This window comes from Argiope bruennichi, chromosome 5, assembly GCF_947563725.1.
Source record: "Argiope bruennichi chromosome 5, qqArgBrue1.1, whole genome shotgun sequence".
NCBI lineage: Eukaryota > Metazoa > Arthropoda > Arachnida > Araneae > Araneidae > Argiope > Argiope bruennichi.
The window spans coordinates 19,007,459-19,026,548 of NC_079155.1; the positions used below are offsets into that span (position 1 = coordinate 19,007,459).

The 19,090-nt window shown below is 29.2% G+C and overlaps 1 non-coding gene across 1 annotated transcript; it reads left to right on the top strand.

The window, feature by feature from the left end:
• Positions 1-8,722: 8,722 nt before the first annotated feature.
• On the top strand, positions 8,723-8,794 carry Trnae-cuc (transfer RNA glutamic acid (anticodon CUC)). The gene has a single exon. It is a non-coding gene; the product is annotated as a tRNA-Glu (tRNA).
• Positions 8,795-19,090: the final 10,296 nt, after the last annotated feature.

Below are 19,090 nucleotides of genomic sequence, written 5' to 3' on the forward strand. Positions count from 1 at the left end.
GTTAGAGCGTCAATCATACATTGAATTGTCCCTATTTCCAAATAATAAGTTATATTATTCAGAGATTCAGTATAAAGATTCAGTATAAGTACTGCCTTAGAGTATGGTTCCTGCTTTGGGTAGGAGCGTTCATGTTCGAAACTTGATTACAACGACAAATTTTCGCTTAAGCTCAGAGTCATCCTCGTTCTTCAACCATGGTTTGAAATTATGAAATGCTGCCCGAAACAGCTATTACGTTCTTTTGAAAAGAGGCGCAAATATAATTAAACAAAGCTAGACAGTTAGCTTAAACAGTCTTTGTGTCCCTATGAAATCTTAGTTGAATCAATGCAAATAGATATTTCCCTAATAGATGAGGGGCCGAGGTGGCGTGGTGGTAAGATCTCGGCTTCGGAACTGGAGGATTTCAGGTTCGTGTCCCGATTCCACATAAGAACCTGACCATACGTCCTCTCGCTGGTGTGGCGTGGTGTCTTCCTCGTCATCTGACCGAGGCTCTGAATTACGAAGTCCGCCCCAAAAATAGCCCTAGTGTTGCTTTAAAGGGGACGCTACTATAACTGAACTGAACTAATAGATGATGTTGGCTAATTAGATAATAGAAAAAACTACGCAGTTAAATTAATGATAAAACCAGTTGAAAATATCTGAATTTAAGCTCGAGTTTTAAATATTTTAAAAGCAGAACGTCTCAAATGGGACTCGATAGTGTTAAAGAATATAACTTCTGATCACTTGTCAGTGCTAATTTCATGAAATTATATGTAAAAGGAATTACTAACATTCAAAAGAATAGGGATAATAAATACCGTCAAGTTCTAATAATTGAAAAAAAAAACCCCAAAAACGTTTGAATAACATTATAACATTGAAAAAAAAAATTGTTTATAGCGTAGCTGTTGGCAGATTTCTACGCTCTGCGGGACATGTCTGAGCTCATAGTACCCCTTTCGGGGGAATTTTTCTCACGCTGAAGGGGGTTGTGAAAATTCTTCACCCTGGGGTTTTCCCTGAAACGAAAGAGAGGTAGCCCCTAAGTCATTTGCTACTCACCACTTATTCCCCTTTCAGGTTATTGATGACCGTCGTCTGGGTGGTCCAGATAGAGACTTCAACTTCAAATGAGAAGTCTTTCATGAAAGAGAAAGGGTTAAGACCAGTAGTTGAGGAGAGAGAATTTTCCCTGACCTGCTGGGGTGGGGCAATGTGAAGTCAGTTTATTTACTTTTCGGCTATTAAGCGGCGTTCCTACGACCTGACTTCCTGCAGACGAGGCACGCTCGTCCCCTTCAACCCCTCTTGCGGTTTTCCTGGGTCCTTTGATGCCTGTCGATTTTACCGACAAATTTTCGGTAAACTAGACAGGGAAAGGGGGAACGCGTGCCCACCTGAAGATTCTCCTATCGTGGAACGCGGCTTTATCTTTCCGAACAGTCAAAAGAAAGAAGTGGTGAAGACAGTTTTAATGTTACTGAATGCGAAAAAGAGCCAAAAGACTGACTATATCCGTGTCTACTTAATTTTTATTGACTGTTTTATTTAACAATATATAAATAGAAGCATTGCAAATACCATTTTTAGATTATTCAAATTTCATAAAGAAAGAAAGTACATTTAATTATATATAATTTTGATACTGATGTTATAATTCTATCATAATTTTTTTTGTATAGTTTTTATTTTCTCATATAGGGCGTGTACAAAGACAAATATTTGAACGTTCCAGATCTCTCCCAGTCCGAAAAACACGTTTTTGGAATTATGTGTATCTATGTGTGAACAGGATAACTCAAAAATGCTTTGAGCTAGATGGATGAAATCTGGTATATGTTTTTTTTACACCAAATTAGGAGATTTATATCCAATTTTGAACAAAATCTATTGAGAGGAAATCTGTCTGTACAGTTGTATGAATACAACAGAGCACCATAATTACCAAAATAAGGAATTAGATAGATGAATTTGATACATTCGTATTCAAAATTTGATTCTTATAAAATTTTGAATAAAATATGCTGAAGGATTGAATGTCTGTCAGTCTGTATTTTCTCGTGCATATAAAAACAATAACCCAAAGACTCAATGATTTAAATACATCAATTTTGGTATGTGATCTTGTGACTACAACTGTAGATCTGTATTAGATTTTTTGTTTCGTTTGGTCGAAAAAAAGCAAAAAAAAAAAAAAAAAAACACCCGCGATGGCTTGGTGGTAAGGTCTCATCTTCGGAACCGGAGGGTTTCAGGTTCGAGACCCGATTCCACCGAAGAACCGTTGTGTAAGGGGGTCTGTTGCACGTTAAATCCGTCCTGACCAAACGTCCTCCCGCTGATGTGGAGAGTGGGGTGCCAGTTCTGGTGTCGTTCTCGTCATCTGACCGCGGTTCAAAATGACGAGGTCTCTCCCAAAATAGCCCTAGTGTTACTTCAAACGGGACGTTAATATAACTAAACTAAGCTAAATCGGTGGGAAAAAAAGTATCCAAAATTCATATCCGATTTTTGGATACTTAGTATTATTATCATGAAAGGGATTTAACACCCACAAACACAAAAAATAATAATCAATAAACAAAATGAAATGAAAATAAAAAAACATCGAACCTTTCACGATAGATTCAATAAAAATGTCAAGCCAAAATTCTAAATTTCGTTAATATTGCTAACCAATTCGTGCAAAGCAAATGCATGCCAATGCTTTACCCAAAGAGAAAGATAACAACTTTATTAAACAGAATGCAAGTAAGTTTTGTGGGGAACTCTCTCTCTCTCTGGCTTATTTCAAGAAAGCCCAAGTTCGATAAAGGAATGTCATTTTTGATTCGAAATTTATCGGTTGATTTGATTAGATTGTAAATAATGTACCGAATATTTTCCCTTTATATATATATATATATATATATATATATATATATATATATATATATATATATATATATATATATATATATATATAGCTAAAGGAAGTTATTAATGCTTTATAACGTATCATATTTACTAAATTAAATTGCGAGGTCACTGTGCATTTGCAATAGGAAAAAGAACGTGCCATCACAGGTAAGCGGCGAAAACTCGCAATTACGTGCTTCAAGATTCCCGGCTAAATTCATCACGTGACTCTGAACTGTGACGTCATATGAATTGATTTCACCACTAAGTATAAGTAAATATAAGTTAATTCAAACAGAAACTCAATCTAGGTTGTTCCGCATGCGATTTAATCGATTGAAGTCAGTAACAAAAAACATATCATGGTGTATACTGCGTGGGACGAATCTTTTTCTTTTGTCTCATTTTCTTTCATATTGGCTTTATAAAGCGAAATAAATGTTTTATTATTTTATCTTCAAGGCGCCAGAGGCGCCTACACTCCCTGTATTGTTCCATTTTTGCATGAAATTTTCTGACTCCCGCCAGGCTTTGTGGATTCCACAAAGTGATCTGTTCTCAAATGGCAAATTAAGAAGTGTGCCGCCAGTAAAGCTGTCATTGGGAATACCCTCTCACCAGGTCACTTTTCGATAAAGCCGGAAGTGGGAAGGAGAGACCAATTCGAGCAATAGATATATGTACGTTCATGTATTCACTGTGATTCCTGGTGGAGAGTTAAAAGTATTTACAGTACACTCCCGAAGTATCCACCCTTATGTGGTAGAAGAGTAGGCCGGAGTTTTATGAATTCATTTCTTTGCTCACCAATAACAGAAGACAAAGTTTTTATAGCAACACTCTTTTTGTAATACGTATTTTCTGACTTCTTATTGAGCACTGAGCCCTCCATTTATCTCAAGCCACGTAGAAGGTGAACGCGGGCGCGGTCCGGTGAATGATAGAAACAGCTGCCGGTTATGTGTCGCCTTAAAATAGGAGGTTCTATACTGGAAAATTATATATGTTTATATGCAGCGCTGCACATTTCAAGAATTTATTAGAGAAAAAGTAAGTTAAAGGATTGTTCACATTTTAACATAAATTCTGTAATGCCAACTTAGATGCAGGAAACATTAGCAAAACATTAACGCAAATCGTAGACCTAATTCTTAAAAAAATTGGCTCAAACTGATTTTAATTTTTACTGATAAATGATTACACAGATATGAAAAGGTAACTCTAAAATAAGAGTCAAAACTTACATTTTTTAAGCTTTGATAAAGTCCTTAATAGATGACTTAATAGACGCCTTGCCTTCCTCATTTGATTACGATAAAAGAAAACTAGGCCGGATAGTCTCGCACCGGACAGTCGGGAGTGTACTGTACTGTGGTGAATTAGGTACTTATGGAGGGGGGGGGGATCTTGGAATAGAGTCTAAATATACAAAATGATTGTACTTTCTCTGAATACAAATTCATAAATATATTATACTATCTCTTATTCTAATTTAAATGCCAATTTCCTCTTCTTTTTTTTTAATTATCTTCCCTATTATATTTTTATAAAACGTTCTCTTAATTCCTGATCCAAATCTCATTTCTTCATTTAATCAATTCTAACACGGGCTTTGAAAATTTGGTGACTAAGTAATTCTCACGGTGGTTGCTCAGAAATAAAAGTCCCTAATGTCCAGGAAATTCCTTACAAAGATATCAAGATACCTTTTCCTGAATCCACACGTGTCCGAAAAGTCTTCTATAAGAATCTCTCCTCTGGCATTTCTTTCGTGGGAGAAGAGAAAGATACTGTGTTTTTCATTTTCCATTTCATGTCACCCTTTTATTTTTTAAACTTTGGAAAGAACTATTTTTTAATGTTCTAATAATTTACGTTGCTATTTTTTAACAGAAAAATGACAACGTTTTTGACGTGACTAATGAAAATAGTTTTATATTTTATCATATAGTTTATATATTTAGCATTAATAGAACGCAATAGAAAAATTCAACTTTTATCCCTTTAACCCGTTAGCAAACACATTGGGTCTTTTTGACTCTATCCTTTCTTTTTGTTTATAAATTATTGGAATTTATTAAAGTTTTCACCAGTTATTTCCTATACTTTCATGGGGTAGTTAAAAGAAGATTAGAATAGCAGAAATCAATGTAACAATGCATCTCATTCTTTAGAGTCAAATTGACCCAAGTGTATGCTAGCGTTTCAGATTCATTTCACGTTTTGACTATAATAGAATACGTACGTGAGCAGCAGATTCAAAGATCTCGCAAATGTCGCAACTGATAGAAAAAAGGCGATAGCTTAGATTCGTCGGATATTGATGAAATTTTAGAGAGTAATCATAGAATAGGAAGATCGGGAGCAAAACGCAGATTCTGAACACTCTAGAAAATCTGATTGAATGCCTTTTCCTCCTCTTGAAAATTCCTTATATAAAATGTATTCTCTTCTAATATACATAAATTATCTTGAAATTTATATTAAAAATTTATTTTATTCTGAATAAGGAATGCTAAAAGAGATTTTTTTTGAGTACATATCTAAAAATGAAAAAATAAAGTTGTGGATTGTCAAAGCTGTATGTTTCAGCTTCTTTTTTATAAACTACATGTAAAAAAAAAATATTTTTTTTATTCTTTCAAGGTTTTTATACGGGGGAAAAAAAACTACTTATTTTAAAAATACAAGTTTTATATTAATGGAATGGGGGAAAAAGAACGGAATACAGAAAAGGTATGGAGAAAAGGATCTAAATTCCATTTTAATTTTTCTTCTTATTAAAAATTGCATTTGTATCCATTTATTAAGGTGGGTTTACACTCAGCCAGTTATAAGACAACTGGTAATATAGCGCATGCGCAGAAAGGAACTGATTTATGCTTGCCATAATTTCATAAGATATATTCAGGTATTCCATGCTCGGCTATAAATTGCCCTTTTGGCGTCCCTGAATTTTTCTTTTTCACTGCATTCGTACTAAAATTATGGATATTTACACAAAGAAATATGGTAAAATAAAAAAAAAAAATCAATATATTTAAATTTAAAAAACTATAGAAAAAAAAGGCAAATGAAATGAAAAAAAAAAAAAAAAAAAAAAAAAAAACATAAACACACACAACCTTGCATCAGAAAAACCAAAAAGAAAAAGAAAAAAATGTCGGAATTATGATAAGTGATCAATTTTTTAGCTCCCCAAAAAATAATAATAATCCACCAAATTCTAAAAGGCATGCGCAGTAATAAAAAAATATAATATAGCGACATGTTGTTGCCCCGTCGGGATAAGTACATGCCATAGACTGTGCAACATTTTTCAATCTTTCTACGCATGTGCTGCCAACTGGTCGTCTTATAACTGGCCGAGTGTAAGCCCACCTTTATATACAAAACATTTAGGTAAACATTTCGTTTTATTCGCTGTGTGATTGGTAGATAGTGAGTCACCTGATCCATGACATTTGAGGTTTAGTTTGCCAGTATTGTTTGAAATATTTAATGAAAATTGTTATTGCGTCGTAATTGCAATCGACAGTGAAATGGTGACAAAAAAGAAAAAATAAAGTTTTAATTTTTAACCAAACGAGATTAAAGCAATATTGTTTGTTAATTCTACTTTTAGATACACCGTTTGTGGCAACACTAATGAATAACTTTCCCGTTTGTTTATTTTTTCTCTGTAACGGAAAATTTTTGAACGGAATCTGGCAATTTGGAAAGCAAAATTGAAAGTGCAGCTGCTTCATTGGCGGCAAAATATGAGAAATTGATTCAATATTTAGATATTAGAGATAGTAGCAAAGAATGTTCTCAAAGAAAATTTTGAGTTTTGAATCGAACAAAGGCTGATAGGCAAACGTATATGACCAATGAAGTTTAAAAACTTGCTAACTGATACTGACGAACATCGGATACAAGATTGGACAACATAGGAGTTTGCGACGGAAGCTCCATAGTCTGAAATAGAACATATTTGCATGAAAAAAAGTATTCATACAGTCTGATTATATTTTGCTTTTGTACAAATGGCCAATATGACAAGGAGCTGGTGTCTGACAATTTGGAGTCAAAGTGACTCGGCGCGTGTGTTAATGTTAAAAAAAAAATGAGTGCGAGTACTGAAGGGTTAAAAATCTACTATCCTACACTCTAGTTCTACTCACAGTGTAGAAATATAAGCACTTTTGAAGTGGACGATATAACAGAAGCTGCACTCCATCAATACCAGTTTAACAATTTAAACAACTTTGCTGCCACGAATGTGTATTAACGCTACTATAAACAGGTGAAAAATAAACAAAGTAGGCACCTCTGGTGGGAAGTAAATGGAACTAAAGTGTTTCCTGGTAGCAGGTGTGCTTTCAACACCGCTCTGCCTGAATTATTTATTACAGTCTTTACTCAGTTAAGTTGTTTCGGTAAACATGTGTTCAGACAACTCCCAGAAGATTGCCTCTTAGCAAATACTGATAAATTGTTTCTTCGAGCAATCAACTTTGCCCCTTCTGGTAGTTATGTGGAGTAGGGGTTGAGAACAGCCAATTGTGCTCCCATTTTCAAGTAGTTCTTAAATGGAAAGGGGGGGGGGGGAGGGGAGGAGAAAAAAAGGTGCGAAAAGCTTAGTGCAAAAAGAGAAAATAGGAAAATAGTTTTTATAAGGAGTTAATGGTTAATACCCATTTTTTGACCGGTGGATACAGCTTTCGAGAATGAACTTTCGTCAAATGTCAAAGGTTAAGAGAAAGTGTTGCACCCGTCAAAAAATTTGAATTCGAGATTTTGACACCTTCATTGTTTTAGACCTCCTTGGATCTGATAAACACATTTTAAAAGTTACATCTGTCTGCCTATCAGTTCGCCTGTCTGTGACAAACATAACTCAAAAACGCTTTGAGCTAGATGGATGAGATTTGATATATGGTCTTCACAACAAATTTGTAGATTTCAATAAAATTTTAAGCAAAATCTATTAAAGAGGAAATCTGTTTATCCGGCTTTTCGAATATAACAACGTAACTACAAAACGAAGAGAGCTAGATGGATAAAATTTGGAACATAGATTTAATATCTATATAGTAGACACCTATCAAATTTTGTGCCAAATCCATCCAGGGGTTGTATGTCTGTCTGTGTGTAATTTCAGAATGATTTTAGAACTGAAAGACTCAGTTTTTTAAATTCCTAATGTGTTTTATAATGCTTTTAAGATAATGTCTTTTCGGCTTTTGAAACTATAATGTCTTTAAGATTGATTATAAATTTTAAATTCATAATGCGTTTCAATGTTTTTTGAAATTAACTTTTTTTACTTTTGAATCTCTTATACATTTTTAATGTTTTTAAGGCTCTGAATTCACAACTGATGAAATTCCTCCTAAATTAGAACTCTAGTTAGAAATAAGTAAACAAATAATATATATATATATATATATATATATAATCAAACTTCGAAATTAAAACATAATGATATGCTAATGCTTTAGGCTTTATTCATATGAATTTATATTATTATTAAAATGTGTCTTGATTACATAACAGTGATATAATGTTTAGTAAAATTTTAGGATACATGAAGACGTAAAAAAAAATTAAAATATCAAAAACGGTATTTTAAAAAAAAAATCTAATATGTAGTTGTTTATGTATTTTTTTACAATGTACTAAAACTCCTCAAACATTTCAGTCCTTATCATTTAACACCGAATTTCCAAAGTTTTTTATACTGCACGTGTCGAAATTGCGTATTCTTTGTCACAACTTTATTTTTATCTTTCTTTTTACGTCTTTAAGTTGGAAGAACTTCTCTTTCAGATTCCACGCTTCTGTCTCCGGCATGGTCTAGTGGTTAGGATACCTGGCTCTCACCCAGGAGGCCCGGGTTCGATTCCCGGTGTCGGAAGTTTATTTTCGTGTACATGATGGTCATAATAAATAAAATAAATTTATTGAAAATTGATTGAACTTCAGGGATTAACATTTTAATAAATTTGTATAACATTTACGTGTAGTTAAAAAAATATTACCACATTTTAATGAACAGTATTAATTTATAAAATTTTCTTGTAACTACTTCGCATTCGCGAATATACTAAATTTAAAATTTGCTTTTGTAAAAATAGTGTTTATTGTATTATATAATAATTTTTTTGTTGTATTGTATAATAATTTTATTGTATTGCATAATAGTTTTTTATTGTATTGTATAATAGTTTTTATTGTACTGCATAATAGTTTTTTTATTGTATTGTAAAATAGTTTTTTATTGCATTGTATAATAGTTTTTATTGTACTGTATAATAGTTTTTTTATTGTATTGTATAATAGTTTTTATTGTACTGTATAATAGTTTTTATTGTACTGTATAATAGTTTTTATTGTACTGTATAATAGTTTTTTATTGTATTGCATAATAGTTTTTATTGTACTGCATAATAGTTTTTTTATTGTATTGTAAAATAGTTTTTTATTGCATTGTATAATAGTTTTTATTGTACTGTATAATAGTTTTTTTATTGTATTGTAAAATAGTTTTTATTGTACTGCATAATAGTTTTTTTATTGTATTGTAAAATAGTTTTTTATTGCATTGTATAATAGTTTTTATTGTACTGTATAATAGTTTTTTATTGCATTGTATAATAGTTTTTTATTGCATTGTATAATAGTTTTTATTGTACTGTATAATAGTTTTTATTGTACTGTATAATAGTTTTTTATTGTATTGCATAATAGTTTTTATTGTACTGCATAATAGTTTTTTTATTGTATTGTAAAATAGTTTTTTATTGCATTGTATAATAGTTTTTATTGTACTGTATAATAGTTTTTATTGTACTGTATAATAGTTTTTTTATTGTATTGAATAATAGTTTTTTGTTGTATTGTATAATAGTTTTTATTGTATTGCATAATAGTTTTTTATTGCATTGTATAACAGTTTTTATTGTATTGTATAATAGTTTTTTATTGCATTGTATAATAGTTTTTTATTGCATTGTATAATAGTTTTTATTGTACTGTATAATAGTTTTTATTGTACTGTATAATAGTTTTTATTGTACTGTATAATAGTTTTTTATTGTATTGCATAATAGTTTTTATTGTACTGCATAATAGTTTTTTTTATTGTATTGTAAAATAGTTTTTTATTGCATTGTATAATAGTTTTTATTGTACTGTATAATAGTTTTTATTGTACTGCATAATAGTTTTTTATTGTATTGTATAATAGTTTTTATTGTACTGCATAATAGTTTTTTTATTGTATTGTAAAATAGTTTTTTATTGCATTGTATAATAGTTTTTATTGTACTGTATAATAGTTTTTTTATTGTATTGAATAATAGTTTTTTGTTGTATTGTATAATAGTTTTTATTGTATTGCATAATAGTTTTTTATTGCATTGTATAACAGTTTTTATTGTATTGTATAATAGTTTTTTATTGCATTGTATAATAGTTTTTTATTGCATTGTATAATAGTTTTTATTGTACTGTATAATAGTTTTTTATTGTATTGCATAATAGTTTTTATTGTACTGCATAATAGTTTTTTTATTGTATTGTAAAATAGTTTTTTATTGCATTGTATAATAGTTTTTATTGTACTGTATAATAGTTTTTATTGTACTGTATAATAGTTTTTTATTGTATTGCATAATAGTTTTTATTGTACTGCATAATAGCTTTTTTATTGTATTGTAAAATAGTTTTTTATTGCATTGTATAATAGTTTTTATTGTACTGCATAATAGTTTTTTATTGTATTGTATAATAGTTTTTATTGTACTGCATAATAGTTTTTTTTATTGTATTGTAAAATAGTTTTTTATTGCATTGTATAATAGTTTTTATTGTACTGTATAATAGTTTTTTTATAGTATTGAATAATAGTTTTTTGTTGTATTGTATAATAGTTTTTATTGTATTGCATAATAGTTTTTTATTGCATTGTATAACAGTTTTTATTGTATTGTATAATAGTTTTTTATTGCATTGTATAATAGTTTTTTATTGCATTGTATAATAGTTTTTATTGTACTGTATAATAGTTTTTATTGTACTGTATAATAGTTTTTTATTGTATTGCATAATAGTTTTTATTGTATTGTATTATAATTTTTTATTGTGTTGTATAATAGTTTTTTATTGTATTTTATAATAGTTTTTATTGCACTGTATAATAGTTTTTTATTGTATTGCATAATAGTTTTTATTGTATTGTATTATAATTTTTTACTGTATTGTATAATAGTTTTTATTGTGTTGTATAATAGTTTTTTATTGTATTTTATAATAGTTTTTATTGCACTGTATAATAGTTTTTTTATTGTATTGCATAATAGTTTTTATTGTATTGTATTATAGTTTTTTATTGTATTGTATAATAGTTTTTTATTGTATTTTATAATGTTTTTTTTATTGTATTTAGTGTAGCAGGCGGAAATAAAAATATTTTTTTAATATCTATATATCGCAGGAAAGATGCGAATATACAAGAAATGCGATGAGAAAAAAATTAATAAAATTGTTTGATGTCAATAAAATTGTATCAGAGTGATATGAAATTGTGTTATTATGTTAAAAATTTCTTGCAAACAGCAACTGGAGTAAAAAATCTTGGCCACAATACAAAAGAAAACTTATATAATCCCTGATAATTACCCTATGTGACTTTTTTGGTTCATGGGTATATTCCAAGCAGTAATCCGTTCCACTACCATGTAAAGCATTCCCTTTGTGTACTTTCAATTCATACCACGTTGAACGTAAAAAAAAGAAGGGGGAAAAAAACACCTTAAAGATGATTACGATATATCTTAAAGATAAGAAAGCACAAAAAGTAATTTCAGAATTTCACAAAAAGTAATTTAGTACAATCACATATAGTAATGCATGCAATTAAAGAAAGCGTGACAATGAGATCATGCTGGTCATTATCCGACCTGAAATAGATTACCGTATGGATTTGCCCATGTAACCAAGGGAAGTCGCATAAGGCAATTATTATTATTAAAACTGCCTTCTGTATAGTATTCAAAATTTTTCAACTTATATTGTGTACAAGAAAGTTATAGGCGTTTGCAATCGATACAATTGAATTGGGAAAAACTGTATAGCCGTCTGTAATCGATGCAACTATTTTGAGTAACTCAGTGTAGCCGTTTACAATCGATGCAGTCATCTTGGGTAATCCCGCACAGCTATTTGTAATCAACGCAATTATTTTGAGTAATCCTATATAACAGTCCGTAATCAACTCGATCGTCTTCGGTAAACCTTTATCCACGCTTGCAATCCACGGAATTGCCTTGAGGAACATGTATAGTGATTTGCAATTGATGCAATTAACTCGGGTAACTCTGTATAGCCGTTTATAATCGACGCACCTAACTTGAGTAAATCTTCATTACCGTTTTTGATTTTCGTAATTAGTTTGGATAATCTTGTGTAGCCATTTGCATTCGAAGCAATTACTTTGGGTAATCCTTTATTGTTATTTGTAATCGATTCAATTAATTTGGGAAACCCTGTATAACCACTTGAAATAAATGCCTCTACCTCGAGTAATATTTTACTACCACTTTTGATTGATATAATTACTTTGGGTAATCCTGTATAGCAATATTCATTCGAAGCAATTACCTTGGATAATCCTGTATAGCAATATTCATTCGAAGCAATTACCTTGGGTAATCCTTTATTATTTGCAATAGATTTAATTAACTTGGGTAACCATGTATAACCACTTGTAATCAATACCTCTACCTCGAGTAATATTTTACTGCCCTTTTGATTGATGTAATTACTTTGGGTAATCCTGTATAGACATATGCATTCAAAACAATTACCTTGAGTAATCCTTTATTGTTATTTGCAATCGATTCAATTAACTTGGGTAACCATGTATAACCACTTGTAATCAATGCCTCTACCTCGAGTAATATTTTACTACCGCTTTTGATTGATTTAATTACTTTGGGTAATCCTGTATAGACATATGCATTCAAAACAATTACCTTGGGTAATCCTTTATTGTTATTTGCAATCGATTCAATTAACTTGGGTAACCATGTATAACCACCTGTAATCAATACTTCTACCTCGAGTAATATTTTACTACCGCTTTTGATTGATTTAATTACTTTGGATAATCTTGTATAGACATATGCATTCGAGACAATTACCTTGGGTAATCCTTTATTATTATTTGCAATCGATTCAATTAACTTGGGTAACCCTGTATAACCACTTGTAATCAATGTCTGTACCTCGAGTAATATTTTACTGCATCTTTTGATTGATGTAATTACTTTGGGTAATCCTGTATAACCACATGCATTCGAAGCAATTATCTTGGTTAAACTTTTATTGTCCTTTGCAATCGATGTAATTAACTTGGTTAACTGGTAAGTATGTATGTTGATTACAACCATCTATATACGTGTACAGGTAACTCAGTATAGCCGCTTGTAATCGATTCATTTATCTTGGATAAACTTTTATTGTCGCTTGTTATTATTTGGGTAATCTTGCACAGCTGTTTACAACCAATGCAATTAATTACCTGGAGTAATTCTGTGAAACTTTTGATGTAGCTACTATCAGTAGATAATTTTCAAAGTATGTATCGAACTGATGTTCTGTTATTGTCAAAATAACGAATTGTCTCTGCTGTCAAAATAAATTTCAAAATAAGAACAGCTCTAATTTATACATTTGCTTTGTTTGTTGAAGGTGCACCGAAGTACTTGAAATGAATTATCAGTTTTTGTGATAACATTATCACTCCTTTCTAAGACTGAGTGAACAAACAGATAAGTGTCGTAAATAACAGTATTTAGTTTTGTTACATAACAGTTCTCTTTATCGCTGTAGGTCATAGCACCACTGCATTATGTAATATAACAATTCGAATTACTATTATCACACAAATATTTGTGCATGTGGTTGAAGGAAATTTAAAATTCCTGTAAAAGTACGAGAATTTAAAATTCCTGCAATCTTTCATCTTCATATCTACATCTTTTCAATACAGGGATTGAAAAGATGTAGATATGAAGATGAAAGATTGCATATTAGAAATTAAATTTAAATTACAGTAAAACAAAACATTGCATTTCTTTCTGGAAATTTGAAATAAAAAAAAAAACTTGAAACAGAAGTGTAAAAAAAATCGTTTTCAAAGCAAACGATAAATAAATATTCAAATTATGTTTTTCTTTATCAAAAAATTCCAATATAAAAGAAGTAAGCAAACGATTATTATTATTAATAATAATAACGATTATTATTTTTAATAATAATAATAACTAATTTTTGCATTCTTTTTCAGTTTTATCAAACAATTCTTTGCTATATATTTTTCAAAAAATAAATTTAATTTATAAAAATTATTATATATTAGAACGTCTATGTATTTTGTTGATTAGATTTAGATTTTAGAATATTCTTAGTTCTTAAAAAAAAAAAAAAAAAAGGAAGGAGAAGCTACGCTATTTTATAAATGCCTAAATGCCAGCCATTCTCACGTGACACATGTCAAACTTTGATTCGATTTTTGAATCCATTAATCATTTTGAAGGATGAAAAAGAATGTTACTCACTGGGAGGAAAAAAACATTATGTGCAGATACTATTATGTGATTGATTGCCATTGGAATTAATTTCAAAAAGATAAAAGTGTTTTAAAACTTTTTTGTAATAATTTCTCTTTTTTATATGATCTTTTAAAAATCTTTAAGCAATATCTGCAGAATTAATTTTAAGGACAACCATTTTCAGAAACATTGCAACAAATAAAAAATTATATTTTGAATTTAATTTAATTTTTAGAAAAAAATTAATAAAAAACAGTTTTTAAAAATAAAATTTTGTCAATGTATTCAAAAGTAGAATTTTTTTTTTAATTTTTCATTCCATTTTATTCTTTAATTCTTAATTTAAAAGTTAACCATAATAAAGTATTATGGAATTTTAATATATATTTTTCTAATTCCCTCGTAATGCTGCTTCATGCATATCGAATCAAAATTTAATTACAGTGTTTAATAACTAAATATTAACATCTTGAAATATTATAATTATGCACTGTCATCGAAGCTATACGAATATACGAACTCCAGCACTTCAGTAAGTGATAGGAATTCTATCTTTGAAAACACGAAACAAATCAAATTAAAGTATTTAAAAAAAGGTAAGAAAATGAATTGAAGACTTTTATATGCTGAACGTATTTTGTATTTCATGCTACTTTTTTCCGGTTTATAATGTATTCGTAAAAACTGCATTTTATCGAATGTGAATATTAGTATTATTCCACTGTAATTTCAGAATTCTCAAGATGTGCCAAAAATCGCAATTTTATTTCACGATCCTTAAACAAAACATCAGATCAATTTTTTTGAGGAATGTCTAATTAAAAGTATCTAGTTTTAAGGAAAAAGAAAACTTATTTTTTAAATATAGTTTCCTTTAAAAATGATCACACTGTTTATAAGCCATTTAATAAATCTTTCCGTTCAAAAAAAAGAAACGACAAAAAAAAAAAAAAAAAAAAAAAAAAACTGCTACTTTAAATAAAGCATTTTATTTTATACTAATTTAATTTTTTTAAAAATTAGATTAAAAAAACAGGGAGTTTTCTTTTCATTGCTGTTTCGATCTGGAAATTCGCCAATCTTTGCAGCTTAAAACGAAATCGTTTATTTGTAAAAATAATTCTATTCCAGACAAACGATAATTTAAAACAAAGTTCTAACCGACAAAAATTTATAAATGAAAAAAAAAATGAACTAATCATTTATTGATATACCTATATTATTACAAAAAAATTGATACACTATTGTATAAAATACTGTATAATTCTGACATCTTAAATTAATAATAACTTTTTCAGATCGTTCTTTTAAAAAAAGAAATTTGAATTCGTATATATTAAAAAGAGTGGTAAAAGACAGACAGTTTTTCTGTGAATTATATTATGTCTAATCAAACTAGACGTAGATAAGCCAGACAAAACAATAATAAAGGTGTATACAACATTATCATGCTACGGTTTCCTCGAAATTCTTTTATATTTGCACAAAGGGCTAAATATAGTATAAATCAAATAATAAAGCATTTTTAATAATTATTTTATATTTATTCATTTTCTTCTAGAATGAACCATTGATTTGTTCTAACATTCTGTGAATTCTAAAAATTATGCATTTATTTCTTTGAATATATTAATAAATAAAAAATAACACTTCTGTATACATTATACTGCAAACATAACTTCTTCTGTATGTAATAATATAAAATTCTCTCAAATATTAGTGCTAAAGAATTTTGTGTTCGTTAACTTTTTCTTTTCGGGCGGATGGATCTATTTTTATAAAAATACTAGCCGCCTTTGGCGACCAGCCGGTTCGCCAATCTTAATGTTCGTTAAAATTTTAATAATTAAATATTTTATGCAATTTCTATTTTAATAGCTTCTTCATCAAAATATTTTAAAACTTCAAATTTTGATTATCATATAATTCATTCATAATATTATAAAGGCCTTCAGTCATAACCTAATATGTATCTCTCTCATTTTCTGTTAGCACCCGTCGAATTTATGCTTTAAATTAAAGTGGAAAGAATTTATCTTCAATTAATATAATAATATTTTTTACTGAAACAAAGCATTTTTTTATAATCTGATTACTGAAAATAGAGTCACTCAGCGTTTAAACTTTATGGGCACTAAAGAATATCCTTTTAAATTTATGTAATATCTCAAGAGTTGGTCAACAAAATTTTCTTAGATTCATTATGAGCAGATCGATTAATTAACAATGTTTAAATTTAAATGCATCAAACACTAAGAAAATAAAACGAATCGTTTAAAATAAACGGTTGAAAACGGTAGAATTTTGCTTTAAATTAAAGTGGAAAGAATTTATCTTCAATTAATATAATAATATTTTTTACTGAAACAAAGCATTTTTTTATAATCTGATTACTGAAAATAGAGTCACTCAGCGTTTAAACTTTATGGGCACTAAAGAATATCCTTTTAAATTTATGTAATATCTCAAGAGTTGGTCAACAAAATTTTCTTAGATTCATTATGAGCAGATCGATTAATTAACAATGTTTAAATTTAAATGCATCAAACACTAAGAAAATAAAACGAATCGTTTAAAATAAACGGTTGAAAACGGTAGAATTTTGCTTTAAATTAAAGTGGAAAGAATTTATCTTCAATTAATATAATAATATTTTTTACTGAAACAAAGCATTTTTTTATAATCTGATTACTGAAAATAGAGTCACTCAGCGTTTAAACTTTATGGGCACTAAAGAATATCTTTTTTAATTTATGTAATATCTCAAGAGTTGGTCAACAAAATTTTCTTAGATTCATTATGAGCAGATCGATTCATTAACAATGTTTAAATTTAAATGCATCAAACACTAAGAAAATAAAACGAATCGTTTAAAATAAACGGTTGAAAACAGGTTTTAAAAAAACTACTTAAAAAACGATGTACTTAAAACTATAAGCATATACAAAAAATATATAACTAACATAAATACAATTTACTTACAAAAGCATGCAACTAACCCAAAAATAATTTAAATCATCCATTGATAACGTTGTCATAGCAACAATCAGAACAGAATGCGCATGCGTGAATTTTTTTCGCCGGTTACGTAACGCAAATACGTGATTTTTTCTACGCGAGTTGGGGTAACGCTATGCGGATTAGAAATTTTTAATTTACTTTATTCTGTTTTATTTTAATTCAAAAGTACTTCAGAATGAATCTGAAAGATTGATTCATTAACAATGTTTAATTTTAAATGCATCAAACATTAAGAAAATAAACAGAACCGATTGAAATAATCCGCCGAAAAATTTTAACCCTAGCCTCATTACTGTTGGGAGAAAAAAAAACGGAAGCCTTTCTCGTTTGGCGCTGGGGATAATTTAAGATTTTTTTGGCGGAAAAGTTGGCGGTGGGGAAAATGGAAGATTTTTTTGGCGGGAAAGTAAGTTTTTAATTAATAATTAAAATTCTAATTAAAAATTCGAAAAAAGAAACCCCAGGTGCACATTCCCAACCTCCAAGGTATACATGTACCAAATTTGGTAGCTGTATGTCAAACGGTCTGGCCTGTAGAGCGCCAACACACACACACACACACACATTGAGCTTTATTATAAGTACTAGCCGCCTTTGGCGACCAGCCGGTTCGCCAATCTTAATGTTCGTTAAAATTTTAATAATTAAATATTTTATGCAATTTCTACTTTAATAGCTTCTTCGTCAAAATATTTTAAAACTTCAAATTTTGATTATCATATAATTCATTCATAATATTATAAAGGCCTTCAGTCATAACGTAATATGTATCTCTCTCATTTTCTGTTAGCACCCGTAGAATTTATGCTTTAAATTAAAGTGGAAAGAATTTATCTTCAATTAATATAATAATATTTTTTACTGAAACAAACCATTTTTTTATAATCTGATTACTGAAAATAGAGTCACTCAGCGTTTAAACTTTATGGGCACTAAAGAATATCTTTTTAAATTTATGTAATATCTCAAGAGTTGGTCAACAAAATTTTCTTAGATTCATTATGAGCAGATCGATTAATAAACAATGTTTAAATTTAAATGCATCGAACACGAAGAAAATAAAACGAATCGTTTAAAATAAACGGTTGAAAACAGGTTTTAAAAAAACTACTTAAAAAACGATGTACTTAAAACTATAAGCATATACAAAAAATATATAACTAACATAAATACAATTTACTTACAAAAGCATGCAACTAACCCAAAAATAATTTAAATCATCCATTGATAACGTTGTCATGGCAACAATCAGAACAGAATGCGCATGCGTGAATTTTCTTCGCCGGTTACGTAACGCAAATACGTGATTTTTTCTACGCCAGTTGGGGTAACGCTATGCGGATTAGAAATTTTTAATTTCCTTTATTCTGTTTTATTTTAATTCAAAAGTACTTCAGAATGAATCTGAAAGATTGATTCATTAGCAAAGTTTAATTTTAAATGCATCAAACATTAAGAAAATAAACAGAACCGATTGAAATAATCCGCCGAAAAATTTTAACCCTAGCCTCATTACTGTTGGGAGAAAAAAAACGGAAGCCTTTCTCGTTTGGCGCTGGGGATAATGGAAGATT